The sequence below is a fragment of the Chelmon rostratus genome, chromosome 8 (genome assembly GCF_017976325.1).
Source record: "Chelmon rostratus isolate fCheRos1 chromosome 8, fCheRos1.pri, whole genome shotgun sequence".
Lineage (NCBI taxonomy): Eukaryota > Metazoa > Chordata > Actinopteri > Chaetodontiformes > Chaetodontidae > Chelmon > Chelmon rostratus.
In genome coordinates, this window is record NC_055665.1 from 7442721 (window position 1) to 7462873 (window position 20153).

A 20153-nucleotide genomic window follows, 5' to 3' on the forward strand; every position below is an offset into this window, starting at 1 on the left:
ATCCCTTTGCTTATGGAAGAAAATCTAAGATTAGTCAGTAACTTGAGTATTGTGCTGCTCAGTTTTCCTCCTCATGGACACTTTGGGGAAAATGGGCGAGGGGTGACTTTGTACCAGGACAAGGGGACCAGGACGAGCTTGTCTCAGGCCTTTGTCAGTATGTTTTTCACAGGAAGAGATCAATGCTAACTTCGTCTGCTCTCTTTGCCAAAGAGGGTCTGATGGGAATCTTGCCACTCCCACTTGAGTCGAGGGAGGGGAGGAGAAAAACGAGCAGCTGCAGCCAGAGGTTATAATAGGTTTCAGACATTGCCAGTACACGTCTCTCAACAGCTAGGAAAAATCTTGGGTGGCAGATACAAACATTGGCTTCCCCTTTTCAGTTACGAGGGCAAACGTACTCTTGACATTTAACCCATTTGGACAGTATTGCCTGTTATGCTGTTAAAGAGGATTTAAAGTTCTGCGGGGGTCTTTGTGTAGCTGTGGAGCTTGTGCATGTACCACTGCAGGCTGCACCATAGCTGATGTGTCATGTCTACAAAACAAAATGAATGAAATACTGCAAGATAACTGGTGTGAAGAATTTCATTAATACGGCTTGATTACATGCAGCACATCTGGAGCTGCGCTGGTGCTATCCACTGGTTAAATCCACTCTTTGATGTTCCAGACTATTTCCTGACTGGGAGCAGTAACTTCCTGAAGTCTCCACTCCCAGCCAAGAAAACAGTCCAGCACATAACCTTCAGTAAAACAGCAAATAGTCTTCTGTTTTTGTGCCGATTAAACAAATAAGATATAGCATGTTGATTAGTGAGCTTTCAAGGTGTTAGTAGGCAGATGTTGTTTAACAGAGCCAGTTTTTATGCTAAGCTAAATTAGCTGGCTGTGAACTGTAGCCTTGTATTTAATGAACAATAAATAGATTTGAGAGTGGTATTGATTTTTCTCATTTGACTCTCCTCTAGAAAGCGAATAAGTGTATTTCCTAAATGCTGAGGTGTTTTTAATAGTTTTTAGATTTTGTTGTTATGTTATTCTAACATTTTGTATACTCCTAAAATAATGGTGTTTTAATGAAATTACAAACTGATGAACACATGCAAACCTAAGTGGGGTAGTACTTCAGCATAGGATTACTGGTAGGTTTCTGAGGCTCTTGGAAAAATGTCATGAAATTGTGATGTCTGGTCTGTTATGGTCTGTTATGTTCCCTGTACTGGCTGGGAACTACAAGGTTACAGGATATAAACAGAATGAACAGCGAGCAACAGGGGGCTTGCAGCTCATTTTTTTTCCTTTTAATCTAGCCCTGGGTTGTTCTCAGTTGCTTAGTGATTGTTCAAGTAAGATACAGGTCCTGCTGACAAAGAGAAGAAGTGTTCAAGAAGCATCTCTTGAACTTTTAAAATCAAAAGTGAGGTGAATGGGTAAAGAAGAGGGTACTATAGTTTTAGATGCAGCTGCAGAGAAGGGGGATGCAGGGTGAAAGGTTTTCACCCATATTGACAAGTGCTGTTGTGGCCTTCAGGCTAAAACCACATATTGACCAGGTCTGGATCAGGCCTGGAGTTTCATCTCTAATCAATGTCTGGTCAGTGAAAACCATCTATCTGGAACAGTGTGTTTGGTACGTTCGGATTCGGCCCTGATGGCCATTGATCAGCACAGGGCGGGTTTGCTGCAGGTAGTGAAATCACAGAAGGAGGAACATGCATGAATTCAGCTGAGAAATTACATTTTTTTATGTGTATGTATATGTTGTGATGGTGTTTTTGCACATCTGTGGATTTGCTTGTACCGTCCCGCTATCCTCATTTTCAAACCCATTTTCCCCATTGCTGCTCATAGGCAGCAGCTAATACAGATTGCGTTTTATCATTTCCGTCACATACATCCACTGCATGAGACAAGGGACATGACAGAGTACATATTTATCAAGCTCATATTCACAATCTCTGATAAAATATGTTTCTTTAGAGTCACGTACCTGCAGGTTTCACCGCCTCACAGCCTGCTGAGTAAATAACACCAGCTGAGACGCAGACACCTGCCTCGAACCACCGCCGAGCGGATTAATACCAAACGCTCCCTCCTCCTCTCTTCCATTTGCTTTAGTGCTTTTTCTCACATTTCCAATCAGAGTAGTACTTTCTATCCATCTCTTTGTTTTCTCTCTGTGTCTGCTTCTCTTCAGACACACACAGCCATTGTCACATACAAACACACACACACACACACACACACACACACACACACACACACACTATAGTAATAACTAAAAGCCTTAGGGTATGATCACAAAAGGGGGAGAGAGAAAGAGGGGTGTAATATGAGTCTTTCTGGGACTTATCAGCATTTTGCAGAGACACAGTCACAGGAGGAAAAAGGCATTTGAATCCCAGCACAACGGTTAGGGCTGCATGCACTTGGCAAATATCAGAATCAACAGTATCTGTTGACTAAAGAAGCTAGTTGTCTCTGCAAAGTGTGTCATTGAGCCTGCTGTACCTTCAAGGCTTAAAGCACTGAATGGCCATTGGTGATTGTAGGTCCACATTGAGCTTTTGTCTTCCTAAGTCAGAACCTTGACTTTCTATGGGAAGTCATTCACGTAGACAACTGATGGCAAGTTGCAGACAAATACTATCTGCCAAATTACAACTTGTTTTCCATTGTCTTTTCACTGTACCACTTCAGTAGCTCATCAGATAAACCAAAATAGAAGCCCGAGATTGGAGATGAGAGGAGAATAAGGTTGGATGGAAAAAAAAAGAAAGAGAAGATGGAAAAATAGGCATGGAGAAAGAAACAGTGAGGAGAATAAAAGATAAGAGATAAGCAAAAGGTAAGAACGGGCAAGGCGAGGGAAAACAAGCAAAAGAACAGAGAGCAATAAAAATAGAAAGGATCAAGGGGTGAAACAATAATACCGCACAAAACAGCCAAGACGGACCTCTCGGTTTGTTTAAGTTTCTCGCTCCGTCTCTGCGGATCTTCTGTAATGGCCATGCTCAGAAAAGCAAGGCATTGCACAGGCTCTAACTCATTTTCTGCCGCTCCCAGGACACATTTTAAGGGTAAAATGGATTGAAACTCGAGCACAGAAAGCTTTTCTGAGACACAGGACTGCTTTAACACCATGTTCCCTGTCAGTGTGCGGTTTAAGAACTGGGACCGACAACCTGGCAGGAACCGTCTCTGCACTAGTGTGACATAAAGGCGGGGCTGATTTTAGTTGGGATTCTTGTATGGATATATGTGAAATCATTTAAATCACATTAAGTGTACTTAAGCCATTTCCTTTTCATGTAGGACAATTAGCCTTGTTGGGCAAGCTTTAATCCAAGGTCCTTACTCTGCTACGGCTGCATACATTTTTTGCCTGGGCTGCTTTTGAGGGAATGGAGCTGCTTTATACACAGTGAGACTTTTCAGATTCAATATTTATGCACCTTTTCTGCCACATTATGGCACCGTAGCTTATTTACCTGCAGACGACTCCAGTGTTTCTGTTTATTAGCAGTAGAGTGTTTCTTTGACGTCGAGCCGCATAAACAACAGTGGTGTCTCAGTGAGACAACTTCATGACTGCAACCCTCCAGGGAATGAGTAGGTGTAAGTAACACAGCAGGAGGTTTCCAAGCTTATGATTAAGCACATTTTGATGGCTTCATAAGCTTTTGGTGGATCAAAACAGGAGCATATTTGATTAAATGAATCTCCTTGCTGAATTTAAATTCAATTAAGCATCAAGAATGCAGTTTATCATGATGATGTTTACAAGTACAAGCAGAAAATTCCTGCAGATGCATTTCAACACTGCCATTTCAGTATTAGAATAATGTATTTTAGTAACTTTTTGTTGCATTTAGAGAAAACAGTGTTGTGTAAAGGCTCAATCTACATGTAAAACTGTTTTGTTTGAAATGCACACTGTCGGCTTCAAAATGAAATAAGTATTTGAACTCCTTTGAGACTGCAGCTAAAATGAGGTCTATGTTCCTACTGCTTTTATGAAGAATTTGCTCCCTTTCCACTTGACTGTTAATACACCAGAAAGGTTGCATATGATTGCAAAGTACTTGCCAACAGACATCTCACCATGTCAGAAGAAAGGAAATATAATAATGGAATCCCTTCTTTTGCCCTGACAGTGAAAATGCTTCTTTCTGTTGCACTGGTGTGAAGATTGTGTTGGATTTTGGTTTGACCTCTTTGAATCTTTTTAGTCATCTGGGCTTGTGAAGTTTTACCTCTCCTGTTTAGTGTTGGCAGTCTCCTGAACTGTTTCCACAGTGTATATAATCTAACTTTATGTTTGGGTTGTGATAGTAATCTGTTTGATTTCATGGTACTTGGTCTAAATGAGGTCATGGTATCTGGTTGAAGAATAACTATCGCGCCCTCTAGAGTCCAGTTAACCCCACTTCATTGGAAAGGGAGACTACTTAAACTTTTTATGATTGTTTTAAGACCACTGAGTAATAGAGATCCTCCCTTACATTCTTATGCTCTCTGTTTGTGCCTTGAATTTTGACTGTGCAGACACACCTTGTTTTGAAATGTCAGTCCTTTCCTTTAAATAACACCTACAGAAAAACCCCATGTTCTCCATTTTCCACCATGGGGTGATCTCTATGGCAGCGTGGCCCATCACACCAGTAATCCCTGTTCAAACATGTCATGACTGGCCTTTATGGACTTTTTTTTTTATTTCTGTCTACATTTTGATCCAATCCTCTACATCTTTGTTGAGGTGTCACGTCTCTCAATTGAAGCCGCCGGTGAATACGACACCTGTTTACTCACCTTCCATGTACAAACAGAGCTTTGTCGAGAGATGACCAGAACAAGTCACTGCGCTCAACAATCAGGCAGCAGCTATTACAAACTTGTTCCCCGCAACCTTTGTCACCCCATCTCTCAATGCCATCCCAGAGTCCACTGCGGCTGTGTAATAGCTGCTATCTGAGGGGCCAGGAGGTGATGCAACTGGTGTTCCTGAGGGTTTTACCGTAAGGAAGACAAACTAATCCAGGGGTTCGAAAGCTGCTTTTATGATAGACGACAGGGTCACCTTTAGCTGTTGTGTTCGCTGTTTATATTCTGGACTTGTGATTGAATTGTTCTCCAGCTGAGCTGCTTTCGCCTCTGGTTACCAGCCCTCCCCACCTGAAGACCTCTGGATACAAAGCTGTGTTGCGTGATAGAAGAGCAAAGCTCACATTTGATCACTAATCCATTTGGAGTGGATCGATAGCTTGGCACAGAAGTGTTTCTGTCACACCAACAACATGACCTTCAGCTTGCAGCTTCGGAGCGCCTCAGCTAGATGTTTGAATGAGCTCTTGGCCATTTCTGGAGAGCAGATCACATTATTTTTCAGATACAATAATGTCTGATGTGGTAAATCTCTTTTTTTCCCCTTCAGGTTTGTGTTTCCAAAAAAAAAAAAAGACACTGCTGTGATCAATAATCCCCTGTAGGTTTTACAAAGGGCTTTGATGCTTTTACATCACACCAATAGTATAATTTGTTGTGCTGTGCTAAAAATGTATGCAGTCATTGTGATGTGTGCTGTTTCAGTTCAAAAACGGGCTAAGACATTTTATATGTTGTCATTGGAAATACAAAGATTAAACTGAACTGAATCAGTTTCTCATGCAGGATTTAAATGTTTCGTATAAGCTTAGGCAGTGCGATTAGATCTGTTCTATTTTTGAAAGTGACTTATGAAACATTTTTTCATCGCCTTCTGTACAGTGATTTCAATTAGATTTCCCTTTTATTCCCACTTATTTTTATCCCCCTGTGAGGTCCGTTTGCTTTATTGATTATTTTTGGAATGACGTATGGCTGGGCAATAAATTCAGTTAGATTCTTGCAGAATGTAGTTACATTACAATGTCCATAATAAGTTTATTTTCAATGTAAATCTAAGATAATAGCTACATTGCTAGTCTTAAACCTGTAACAACTTTTTTTAGGCCACTTGGGGGCAGCAGAAAAAAGTTGTGAACACAACATTAACACATTACCTTTTAAGTTGAAAAGATGAACCTCCATGCAAACACTTCCTTATTTACACATCCAGCTGTTACAAATCAACATTGTTCATTTGTAGTCATGTTTCTGGCCACCTGCTGAATAATCCCATCAATTTATTCTATTATTGCTTATTTTTTTTGGTCTCTAATGACTCCTGAGAAACATTTGGTTCTTTAGCTGCTTAATGCTCTGCTATGTTCACCAGCTAGTCTCTAACTGTGTCTGTCTGCTGTTTGGTCCTAAGGCCAGTCTTCAGAGCTATTTTTGATGGATGTAGCCACTATATGTAAGCTGATATTATCTTATTGCACATTTAATCAGTGTTGGTAAATATGAAAACAACTACTACCTAAGTAGTAACTGCAGCACAGAAAGGACAAACTAGGATCTGTGTGAGGACTCAAGACAGCTACAAAGCTGTGTGTGGTCGACTGTTTCTCCGGCTGGTGGAAATGACCATCAGTGAGCACAACCCCGGATCAGAGAACAAATTTGAGATGTCAGCAGTGATTCAGAGTTCTGGAAGCAGGCGAGATCATTTGGGATGGAATAACTGTCTTTCAAATTTCCATTAGCATGTAAAAAGGACACCTTGTATTATTGTAAAAGTCCTCTTTGAGTTAAGAATTACATTAGACTTGTAGTCTGCAACTGTTGTCGCTCTCTGATCTTGACCATAATCTCTGATAACATATTCACTGAAATATCTGTTTCTACAGTTGGATGTCATCAGGATGTCACTGCATGCTTCTTAAAAATTCCAGAGAATCGACTATTGATGTTTTAATATAGTCATGATCCGCTCAAAGGCTTAAGCTCACATTGTTTTTAATTGAAGACGATATTTTGGGGATTTACTGGGTGTGGGTGTAGGCATACAGATGCCTGCTCTGCTCTGCTGTGTGTGAATGTGGCACAGGATATGGAAGTGGAGGGTTTATTGTCTGAGCATTGAAATTGGCTCTTTTCTGAGCGGGGATTTCATTAAAGTCAGAGAATAGGGCTGTCAAACAGTTCTGGCAAGGTGACTGATGTCTCCCCGCTACCCCAAATGGCAAAGAAAAGGAATATATAACTTTCCTCGACCTGCATTCATAGCTCAGCAAAAATGCATCTTGCATTTTAAATTGCTGGTGTCTGAAAGTGATAATAAATTAAAGAACTGTTCCTCCAAGAGGCTATTCTGCTTATCTATACACGTGGTGTCTACAGGCCCAGTTATTAAATTAGAATTTAGGAGGTCTGTTCGTTTCCATTTTTGCTAGTGAAAGGCAGAGCTTAGCTGTTTTATCCATTTCATTAAGTGCCTCTTTCATGATTTATGGTTTGTATAAGGACAGTAAGGCACTGGTGGTGGTTTGTTGTTTCAGTCCAAGAAATGGCAGCAGACATTTTTATTTGGGAAATAACGTATTGCAACAAGAAATCTTGAATAAATTATTTCTCATTAATTTTATCTGACAGGCCTGCAATATACTAATCAAATTAACAACAACATAAGCGTTTTGGCATGCAAATTTTCTTTTTATCAACAAAAAATGTAATAAATGATTTGGTTTTATTGCTGTTTTCTGGGCAATTGCTGTTTCGAGGGGAAAACATGCACAACCAATTCACCACTGACAACACTGGCATCCAAATTATTTTTCCACTCTGGAGAAGTCACAAATTTAAGATGAAAGCAGCAGCAAGGCTGATCATCTTTGAGTTCAAAGGCTTGCCTCTGTGTTTCAAGAATCGTACGGGAAAAGGAAGGTGTTTCAAAGCTACCAGCCTGTATAGGAAGAAATTGGTAGAATTTGAAACATAGTCTGAGGCTCTGCCAATGTGATAAGCCATTAGTGAATGTGTTATGTGAGCATTTCTTTCAGTTTGTTAGCAAGGCACACCGAATTTTTACTCTCATGACTTATTACAAATGGTTTTCTGTTCCCCATTGGTGCCACTCCTGTCAGCCAGTGTGAACTGTTCCAATTAAGAATATAATGAATGCAGTGCAAACTTTTCTGTGAAAGTCTGGGAGAAGATTCTGTGTTTTTTTTGGCTCTTTGTCAACAAGAAAAAATCCTGTATGTTGATCCTGATGGTCAGTTCAAGACTTTAAAATCAGAATCAGACAACTATGTGTGCGCATAGAAAAGATTACACACAGCTCAATGAGGATGCGATGCAGAGCCCAAAGTGATGTCTTGAAAATTGGCTAATTCATCTGACCAATGGTCTAAAACCCAAAGATGTTTCATTTACTATCATATTTGGCTATAAATCTATAAATCCTCATATTTGAGAAGCCTAATTGATTCAAAAAATGTTTGCTGATTAATTTTCTTTTGATCAATTAATCAGATAATTGGAACAATCAGAGTCTTTCAACGGCGGATCTGGATTTGCGAAGGTGACTTTCGCTTTCTGTGTAATTTGTCGGCCAAAAATTGCCTGACAATGTGCTTCTTTGCTGATTCCTGTTTTACTCATACATTTCCATACCAACAAATCATTGAGAAGGTCAAGACAGTCAGCTGGCTGAAGGGTTTTCTCTGATCTGATGTACCACTGCTGCAGATGTCGAAATGGCCAACTTAGCACTGGAAGACAAACTGTAATACCTCACCCTCTTCACCAGTATTTTGAGAGGATTTTTGGTTTGTCGTTGCTGACAGAAGTCCATTTTACCGATATTCCACCAGCGCATCTTCCTGGGGTCGCATATGCAATGCGTTCCTGTCCGGTCCTCCACACAGCTGCAGATCCCACCGGCTGCTTTTCAGAGGCAGAGCGCCTCCTGCATTTTGTTAACTTACTCAGATTTCACTGATTTGTTAATTTTTCCTCATTATTTGTGCTTCTTCAATGTGTAAGTAGGCTTTGTAGCAAAATGGTTTCCTCTTTTGTCTGTTTTATTAGCGATTATCGCCTGCACAGGGTCTTTTATTTTTAAAGGTCCGCAGTGCACTGTGAAGAGACTGCTCTGACAGTGTGTCAAGTGAAATGACAAAACACACACTGTGCTGCTGTTGGTTGGCTTTTCTTTCAGGGTGCAGACTCGAGACAAAATTAATCTCAAAATGACACCAGGCAGGAGGTGAAACTATAAAAAAAAAAAAAAAAAACAGGTCATCACTCTCACTTCATCAGAAATGAACTTCTTTTGTGAAAGCCGGCTCTCATCATCTTACCTTCATAAATCTATTAATGGTGCTCCCCTTTTCTCTCCCTCGTGCATTCGAAATAGACCTGATCTACTAGGACGTCTTCTCTCAAAATAACTTCTGGTAAAACTCATCCTCTGGTTGCTGGGCAGTGAGGCCTGTGGCGCTGTTTGAAGGTTTCTGCAAAGGGTGGGGGAGACATTGTGGATTTATTTCCAATAAGCATGATAGGCTCACCTTCGTGATCCTCACAAGACACCGTGTGGTACCCAGAGTGGAAGCCTATCCCCAGGCAGCCCACTCAAATTGGCAATTTTTCGCAGACAAATTACTTCCTACTCCTCTGTGTCCTACCTCTTTCCTCTGCTTCTCTATCTCCTTACTTCTTCTTTCTAATAATACTGTAAAAGCTCTTTAATGGTTTGTGTTTACTTTCACTAATCCCTCATTTTCCCCATCATCCCTACAATTGCATTGGTAGCTTGTTTGTGAGGAGAGAGCTGCTGTCAACAGGAGTGAGAGGCAGGAGGTTAGGGGTTTTCAGGAGAATTACTGGGTTTGAGATATTTCTTAAATAAATATAAAGTTCCTGGTACTCCACCAAGTTTAGAGACCACTCAGCTCTTCGCTCCTTCAGATTCCATCAACTTTTCTGGCAAGGTCTATTGATTGGGCCCGCTCAGTGATACGAGGAAAGTGAAAGGGGGGAAAACTGTTTGACTGGAGCCTTGAGAGCTGAGTGCAGACAAACATCACTTTGGAATGTAACGCACTGAATGCTTGAAAAGAGCGAGTAGCTCTGTTAGTGTTAATCCAGTGTTTTAGTCAGGTTGTCAGTCTAAACAGTGACTGCTGTTGAAGCTCTGGTTATATAGACACTTACTTCTGTAGTGGCGTGTGTTGCTAAAAATTTTAAAACGAATTTGTGAATTTTACATTATTTCTTTTCATTTTGTTTTTGAATTAATTGTTCTTTCTGATTGTGTTTGGGTTTACACCTACACTGTGTCCATAAAGTAGACTTAGACCACCACACCTCTATGCTCTTTGTTTTTTTTGTCCAATTGTGCATTGTGTTGCCAAGGTGAGGATGGCGGTGATCCAAACACCAAGCCTCAAAACATCTCTGCAGAAACATGTTGGTGATGGCACAGATGCTGCATCCATTTTTTTTCTCTAGTGGTCTGATCAATGTTTCTCTCGTTGTGCATCATGCACTGACATCTCCCCATCCTCTCCTCTTTTATACCTGGTGTTTGTTCCACAGCTGGCGCTCTTTACAAGGGCTGTTGGACTTTGGCACATTGTATTGCCTTTGGCCTTCTCTGGCTGGTAGACCTGGCAGCGAGGAGCAGGAGGTCATCTCAGGGATCACCTTGTCAGCCACGATTAGCACAGACTCATCCCACGTGATAGCGAGCACTGCTGGGAGAAACTCGTCAAAAAGGGGCACGGACAGCTGGTTTGATGAGGCAGCCCCCTTAAATGTTGAAATGTGCTGTGAACCACATTGCTGATAATTCTCTGCACCATTCTCACTGAGGCCAGGCAGACACTTGATGTCAGTTGTCGTTTGACGTGCAGTATTGAGAGGGTCGTGATGCCCGATTAAATGTCTGAACGATCAACGATCTGGATCGCAGACGACCAGTTGGATTTCTAGCATGCCAGAAATTTTGGTCTGCTGTCTTCTCGTCTGGTTTCACTTGTGGCTGCTGTCAAAAATCTACAGTAAATTGTAGTCTTGAGACTGCTATGATACAAAACTGAGCTTGAACTGAGTGCTGCAGAACAAACAGTCTGATACTCACTTTCTTGAATACAGCTTTAAAACCATTGTTCGGTCTATTCAGAACTCTGTTGTCATATCTCTCGTTCTTTTCATTACCTATCATCAGCTGGCTCTACTGGGGCCATTTAGGCACATTAATACTCCAGGTCTACCTCCCCAACAATTCAAGACCTGAGTCCAGACATTTTAATGCACTCCTTGTGGCGGTTCTGTCTCTTGGCATGAATCTTTCATGGAGCTTTGGAAGTCTCAACCCACCGCAACCCACCAGTGGGATACGCTCAGGAGACGACTTGGCACAGGCCACGTATCTCTCCTAATCATGTGTAGAGAGAGCGGTGAGGACACCTGCCAGAGTGAGAGAAGGATACAGGAAAATACTATGAGCACAACACCAGTGAATTTATATTGTGAAGACTAACATTGATTTAAAATCCATTAGTTGAAATGTTCTGTATGTAATGAAATAATTTATGTCATTTTAACAGATGGATGCCAATAGTTTGGCTTGAAAATAATGCATCAGAATATCACATCGGATGAACACATGGAGGCTAATTCCCTGGGAATTATCCGCAAAAATAAATTGCAGCTGAAATCCAGGTGTCTGCATTAGTTTGTAACAGTGATTTGCTCAAATGATGCATCTTGCAGCTGGTTGTGAGCATGTTTGGGTGTATTATGGCTTGCTGACTCAATTATTGTTAATTACAAGGACTGTGCGGATTTATTCTCATCAGAGCTCTGTTGTGATTTTGTGTACAGTTACTCTGAATGTATTATAGCTTTACACAAGAGCAGGAGCCGTGAATAGTTTGTCAGCTTATTTGTTCTCCTCAGTCCAACTCACTAATGATGAAATATATTCAATCAAGGGTGTAATTTCCACAGGAGATGGGAGAGACATGTCCCACTCACTTTTCAAAATGCTATGCTCAGGGCTTTAAAAAATGGTACTTACATTTCATTTGAATTTTTTGTTATACGACCATCGTTTGCACCGCTTTCACTTTTTTCTATGTGTGCAGTTATTTCGTGTGTTTTCTCTATTTTATGTCTTGTTCGGGCTGCATTTTTGGTCACATTGATTCAGTGCGATTTGTAATTAGTATTTTTTGTTGATGTGTCAATAAGCATCCCAGGAAGACAAGCGACCGCTCTGTGGAAGCTAATGGGTTCATATGAAGTGTAAAGAATTATGGAAAGCCCTATGTATTCATGTCCAGCTAATTTTGGGATTGATTCCACATATTTATTAATTCCACGCATGAATGACTTGCAGCTCCATCCTGCACAGTTGGCCAACTTTGGCTCTCGTACTGGGACTCACTTATAATTGACCACAGTGTTGTGCTGACTCAGGATGAGATCAGAGACCTACAAGGCTCCGTCACCGCTCACCTTAAATGTGGTTTTAATAGGCAGGAAATGGCTGTGCTCCAGAACAGATCTAATAGGTCTAATGCTGGAACCTGGAAGAAGCGTGAGGGGGAAATGTGTGAGGTAAGGTGGAAGTTCAGGGGGAAACTGTGGAGGAAAGCTGATTCTGTGTCTTCTCTGCCAAAGGTCCCTTGGTTTCAGGTGATGACACAGCACCTCGTTAACGCAGCAGCGTCTTGGGGCTGCCATGCCAGGGTGCTGGGGTGATTTATTATCCATGATCCACCCAAAGCCTCCGCAGATTAAAGGGATGCCTCGCTCATGGAAGCAAACATAACAACTGCATTATAAAACGTGCAGGGTGGGAAAGTGTCAAGCGTGCATTGAGGCGTGCTTTATGTATATTTATAAGAGCCTTGTTAGTGTGGTATGAAATGATCCATGTTGTTTTAGCTAAGAAAGAGGCACTGTGGTCAGCATGGTTTACAGAGTTTTATCAGTGTTTTGAGAAGTGAGACAGTATTCTGCAGTGAGTTTGCATTTCTCCAAAATGAAATGTACAATCAACAGGTAGCTTGTGCACTTGTGCATGGCAAAAACAATGAAGAATCTGCCTAAGCTTTCTTTCACTGACTGTGTGAAGCTGCGGCTCATTAATGGACAAATGTGCACATCTTCTGCTTATTCTTTCCTTTCTTCCCTTACATGTTTTCCACTGTGAAATGTTCAAAAATATGGCTTATGACAGATCCTTTCATATAACCCCATCATGGGATTTTGATGTGACTGCTGTCAGTTTTGGACTGTAGTATGATTAAGTGAGGGGTTTCTAAATAGCTACCTTACCGTTTGGTAGTTTATTCAGATGCGTCACACGTTTTGGTCCTCTTGTTTCTTTGGTTTCTCTAAATGTGTACAACACATTCTAACAGTTCTTCTCCTCCCTCATTAGGATGCTTTCTGTTGCTCTTGATAGATAACAAACCATGCCGGTCAAAGCTGAGATTGATCGGCCGGTTTTATTTTATTTTATCTTCACTACAAAGGCGCATATCATGATTATATGCAGGAGCTGCATATCAGTTCTTTCCAGGGTGGACTCTGTTGAAGTTGGAGTGATCAGATCGTCACGTGAGTGGAAGTCTGACCAACTTAGGAACCTTCTTGCAGGGGATTCCTTCTGGTGTCATACTGAATGATGCGTTTTGATGGATATTCCTATCCAAAGTCCCAACCGCAAGTTTGTACATTTTCATCATGGAGGTCCCAGTGGGACTCAGGCTCCTAACCCTAGGAAGTATACTGCCATGTTGTATGACTGCACTGAGGCTCTCTCTTTAGGCTGTGACTCATCGGAAACCAAGAAGTCTGACATATTTCCCAAAAGGGAATATCTTTCACATTTTTACTGAAAATGTCTCTTAAGCTATCTGCAAGTGAGATATGCATTTTCCAGTTTGCTTGGTTTGGCTATTTTTTGCCTTATTTTTCCAATAAACATGTCGGAGTATAAGAGCATGTTGAAATACTGCTCAGTTCTTGTCATCTGCAGTAGTAATGGTGGAAGCTTACATGATGTTGAGAATGCGTGATCTTAAGGATTTTTGTCACACAGATACACAGATCCAACGCTCAGAACTTTTGAATTAGACTTTTCTTGTATTTTAGTTTTGCATTATGTGTAAAAACACATTCAGTGTGTAAAATATGTTTCACACCTGATACGCATCTCTCCTATATAAAACATTCCGATCATTATATCAGAAATGTGGTGTGCTGTGAGTTCCCACAGCACGGTTCTTTGAAGAAACCCACGCAGCTACAGAGCATAGTGATAGCAGGGGGCTGAGCACTGTTGCTGTGCCTTAAGCAGAAGATCTGCTCTAATTAGTTGTCCAGAATAAGATACAAATTGTTCAGCCCACCAGTTAATCTCTCCGTATCTACCTCTCCTGGGCCACACAGGGTCCACTGAGTCCAAACCTAGCTGCAAATACCATGTTTACAATGAACTAGTGCAGTGATCTTCACTGGTGGTGCAGCCCATTTCAGCCCACACTGCTAGCTAATTAGCAACAACCGCAGTGGATGTGAATTCTCAAGGCAGCATACCACAGCTGCACAAATCTGAACTCCATTCAATGGAGTCTTTTTTCTGTAAATGATACATTCTGCTTGTGTGGACAGTAGCTGGTAACCCATTTATCTGCACTTTTCAGTGTCATTAAGCTTCATCTTGCGGTACTCCTTTGAGACTCCTGTGCAAAGTAGTCTTGACTTGAAATGAAAGCTTGTCATCCTAGGATGCCAGTCCTGAGAGCTGAGGGAATGTTTTCCTATGTAAAACTAAAAAGTGGAAACAGCAGATGCACAGCATCAACTCCAAACTACAGCAAGTCACGAAGGAAAAACCACATTGTTATAACCCCACAGGAAAAACCCTCATGCTGATGATTATGGCAGTAATTTCGTTTTGTTTGCCACTACAGTGGATCACAGTTGGTCAGGTTATTAAAATATTAGCACATCCTATCTCTTCATCTAAACTCCAGATTCAGACCTCTCCCTCCAGCAACTTCTCATTAAACCATCTCTTCCTCTTTAACAGTACTTGTGGTTTAGAAGTAACTTGTTATCTCTCTCTCTCTCTTTTTTTTTTAAACATTATTGCCTCAAGGAAACCATAGTTCAGATTTTCTCCGCTGTGTGCTGGATGGTTTTTTGCCTTTCTGCTAAATATGGACCTTTTGGATAAGTGGCAACTTTGCAGCGACAGATAAAACAAACTTTAGGATACTAATGTGGATCCAGCAAAACCCAGACAGACAAAGTGGTTGATCCATAGCCTTGAGCTTTAAAAAATGCACACCTATCAAAGAGAAACAACTTGTCCTTCGAGTGAATGCAGGTCCACGCATTCAGTCAAACAAACTGGACCTAACCCTGCAGCGATTGCACAGATTGTACTATTGACAGAGTCTGTACAGATAACTTTATTCATGGTTTTCACTCTTCTGCTACTACTCTACTAAAAACTGTCACATTAAGACTAATGATCAAGAATTTTAGGAACTTAGCCCTTAAATGTTGGCGCAGCAGGTTATCAAGGTCATTTTTCATGCAGTACTTGGTCTTCTCCCTGTAACACACCTGTGCTTTTGTAGTTTTCTGCTTGGAGAACCCTACTGTTGTCCTGAATGCAGAGGAACAATGCAGAGTAAATCAGGGTCCATGCTGGGCTTTTCTACGATGGAGGACCAACACTGAGATAACTGTACCCTCCTGTGGTGTCATTTCCTCTCGAGTGTTTACCACCTACACTGGGAACACAGTTCATTTCCAGATGACCCATTTACAGCAATGAATAGAGAGTGGACAGATGCTCATATGGATGCACTTTATTAACAGTTCGAGGTGATTGGAAAAGCGCCTGTGCAACCCTATAAATCAGGACATGTATTTGTACTTGAGGAAGGCAGAATGAATATTGTTGCATTTTTAAAGGATTTCCTTCCCATGTTTGTGTTGGATATGAGACATTTCATTGCTTCCTCAGGGATTTAAATAAAGGCGTTCATGTTAATGCAGCATAAATATTATCACTTATACAACCTCTTGCCTCTTTCATGATCTGCTTGATGTTGTGCAATCACCCTGGAGCGCACGTTAAGCAACGCACCACTTCTGACCTCCAGTCCTGGTATTGGCATGTTGTATCCCTGGTCAAATCCCTGATTCATTTTAATCACTAGCTCTGTGTTCACTTATCGATCCTCTTCTGCCCAACAACCAGCCAATTAGTTTCACCAAAGACTAGCCAGTGTCCTGTCAGATCATGTCTGTGTTTGCTTTTTGTGCCCCTGGAAATGAATCGTTCATCCGTTTGCTCTCTTGGAGAAGCAGCGTTGGGGGTGGCATGCTCGGCTGTGGCTGCAGCTATCGATTAGCGCTCTGTGTGTTCTGTGCTGTGATGGTTTGTTACACCAGCAATCCTACGGCTGTTTGACCCTTATCCTCCCACACTTTGACCCTCGGCAGCGCACAACAGCAGGGATGTGAAAGCACAATGCCAGATATCTGTTTCTCTCCAGCTGAATGAAACCGCTGCAATGTGTGGCAGCAGGAAGCCGAGCCAAATATTCTTATGTAGTGTGAGTTTGATCGTGCTCACATTTTGGCATGAAATGATATCTGCAGGTCTTGAGTCTAGTTTCTAATGTTATAAAATGTTTTGTATCCGATTAAGGAGTGTGATCAGTCTACTAACAAACCATTTCTTCTGCAGTTTCAGTCAGCACTGCGGCAAACACTGTCCACTACTACTAGCTACAGTAGCTATGGAGCTGATCTTGTGATAATGGGCAGGTTTCGATTTTAGCAAAATCCTAAATGAACTTAGATTAATCAATCAATTTCAGTTAGGCAATCCGTCCATCCGTTTTATGATGCTTATCCAAGTACAGTTTGCTTTAATTTGATAAATTATCACCAGGAAGTGCTGAAAAGAAAGGGACAGTAATTTATAATTGTACGCCATATCATCCCTACTGAGTTTTAATCATGCTCTCATACTTTGGCCGATATGATCGTAATACAGGCTTTACATTGCATTGTATGTGGTGTTGAAAAGATCTCAAAATGTCTTTGAATTAACCCTGCAGAAACAGTGCTTAAAGTGAGACAGTAGAAATCATTTTACAGCCAACATGAGCAGCAGTCCACGGCTGCAGCTATAAAGAGTTTCATTCTTGATTAGTCAGTAAATTATTGTTCTGATAAATCATCCATAAAACATCCTAAAAGTAGTCAATAATTGTCAGAAACACTTGTTGTAATTTCTCTGAGACTAGACAACTTCAAAATGCTTGTTTTGTTTGACCAAAATTAGTAAAATATTATCAGTTTAACATAATACAAAAAAGGAAAAGCAGCAAATGGTCACATTGAAGTAGTCGAAACCAGCAATTATTCAGCATTTTCCCCTGATAAAAGGCAATAAATTGATTGATTCTGAAAATATTTGTCAGTTAATTTCATTGTGATCGACAAATTGATTAATTGGGTGTTTTTCCAGTAATATTAGTACTATCATGATGCATGATCATCTGCAGTGAGGTTTTGGGTGCATTCTGTATAGTTAGTCTGCATTTCGTGTAGTCAGTAGTGGAAAACACATTTGCTAACTGACAGAAAATTAACAGTTTTGATCAACAATCAATCCTTTCAGTCATTTATTGAGCAAAATATGAAAAATTGACTGGTTTCAGTCTTGATTTGCTTCCTTCACCTCCAGAAAATAATGATCGGCGTTATATTCTGTTGTTGTTGTGGCATTTTGTAGATGAAACAATAAAAAGCGATAGATTAATCTTCCGTGAAAGTTAATGTTACTTGCAGCACCATCTGCATTAAATCACGTCTTTTAGCATCTTTTAGAGTCATGTCATCACTGATTAATGCTGCCGTTTTACATTTTCTATGCCTACAGTCATTCAGTCTGAGCGTACCATCTGCCTGTTTTCCACTCTGCCCAGCGTTCATTTGTTGATGGTCGTAAAGTCCTGCTCCCCTCGCAGCTCCCATCATGCCATGTGATCATTTTTGCAAAGACAGTTTGACATACAGTCTGTAAAGTCCTTCAAAAGAAACAGAGAGGGACACAGAGTTCTAACATCTAATCCCACATTTTGAGCAAACACTTTTTCCTTTCTCTTTTGTTCTCGTGCTTTTAAAGCCACCGCAGGAGCGAGACAGGCTGGCATTATAAAAGATGGAGTAAGTTTCAAATAAAACTTGAGACATTTGGTGCTTTTCATTCTGCCGGGCAGAACATTCTGTCGGGATGCAATTAGACTGGCGCTATTTTTGTTCTTTCAACACTTTCTGAAGAAAATGATTACCTCTGTGAACATATTTCCACCATAAGATTCATTGGTGCCATTCCCTTTAATCATATTATGTGCTGGTGTTTCACATTCTGCGTGGTTGCTACTGCATGCATTATTGGTATTTGTTTTCATAAATGGGAGAAGCTACTGTTGCCTTCTCAGATTTGATGCCATGCACCACATGCTCCAAAAACAACACAAGAAAACAACAAAGATGATGCAGATTCTGTTGATTCTTCTGATCTGTGAATGTTTTTCAGTGCGTAGTGCTTTAATGTGTGTTTAGTGCAGCACAAATGCCAAATCACAAATTAAATTGGCACAGTAGCTTCAAAATGGTTAAATGGCAAATAATTCACCTGTAATCAAATCTCAGCTCTGTGACCTGAAGTCGCTGATTTCCTGAACCTGAAGGACAATTAACATTTACTTGAAAAATGTGTCTTTTATGGAAACTGTTGTTGTTTTAGTGCGGCTGGGGCTCTATATTCTTTGTGGTGTCTATAATGAGCTTCTTATGGTGAGAGGATTTTCTGCTGGAGGCCTTGTCAGAGGTAATCGGATTCGTGTTGTCTATTCCTCTCAGGGTTGTGTGAGCCCACCTCTGGAGAGCCAGGAGTCTCATCCAGTATTGATAAGAGATGACATCATGTTGCTGTGAAATCCAGGGAAGGAGAAAAAAAAAAAAATCAGGTCCTGGACAATCTGTCCATCTTTTGACAGATTGCATGGAGGCTATCCACTTTCTTCATGTTTGTTTTATTGTGCTGAAGATAATTGAATTTCAGGAACATGTCATTGTTGAAAGCACTTGAGTCAAGTCTACTTGTATCAGGGCTTGTCTTTGATGACAATATGAAGGAAATGTTCTCATTTCCTTTACAAAAAATTCAGGCTTTCCTGGCAAGCAAAGCAACAATAGCAGGTGAATCACTGGGAGACACAGCGTATATGACTACAGCTCGCCACAAACTAGATGTGTCTTCATCTAATGTCATTTCAAGGCTTAAATAAATTCAAATATAGTAATTGAAACCTCACAGTTTTGCCGTCACACTAATACATCCCTTATTTTAGCTCTAGGGATGACAATCTCGATTGGTCCATCACTTTGGTCCAGACCGACCAAGATCTCATCAACTACTGGATTTATTGGCAGCACATTTTGCGCAGACATTCATGGTCCCCTGAGGCCAAATCCTGATGACTTCGGCGATCCTCTTACTTTTCTTCTTGTTCTACCACCATGTGGATCACTTCTTAGTTTTTAGTAAAACGCCTCTGCAAATACTTCACTACCATGATATTTGGTACCATTTTTCATGTCCCCCTCAGGATAAATTGTAACAGCTTTGGTCATTCCATCATTTTTAATCCAGTGCCATCGTCAGGTCAAAATTTATTTTGTCCAAAACTTTGGTTTAGCACCAACTGCCTGCAAACCTAAAGATGTTTCCTTGGGCCTTGGCTGTACTTCATATTTAGCGCTAATTAGCAAATGTTAGCATGCTAACACACTTAACTAAAAATGTTACACAAGCTTGTTAGCATTGCCATCGTCTACATATTGCTTGTTCTGCTTTGTGAAGATCTCTGATGGATGGAAACGTTGCTCTGTTAGTTGAAATGAAATTCACTGAGAGCTGTCAGTATAGTGAGCAGATTTTAGTCTGATATTTACCTTTGATTTGTCTTTTGATCCTGCACCTGTGGAGTTTTTCATGGATGTGTTTGCTCCACACTGTGAGCATGTTGGCATGTTTTCTTTTTGGATATTCATGAATGTATTTGGTTAATATAAACCAACTTCCCTGACATGCTTCTGAGCTAATTGTAGCTGTATGTCGCTGCAGGCAGAGATGCGTCACTCAACTTTGGGATTACAATTTT

The 20153-nt window shown here is 40.8% G+C and overlaps 1 protein-coding gene across 2 annotated transcripts in view; it reads left to right on the forward strand.

The window, feature by feature from the left end:
• The window catches only part of LOC121610772 (mannosyl-oligosaccharide 1,2-alpha-mannosidase IA), a 183411-nt gene that overhangs the window by 61111 nt on the left and 102147 nt on the right, over positions 1–20153 (forward strand). The window lies entirely within an intron of this gene.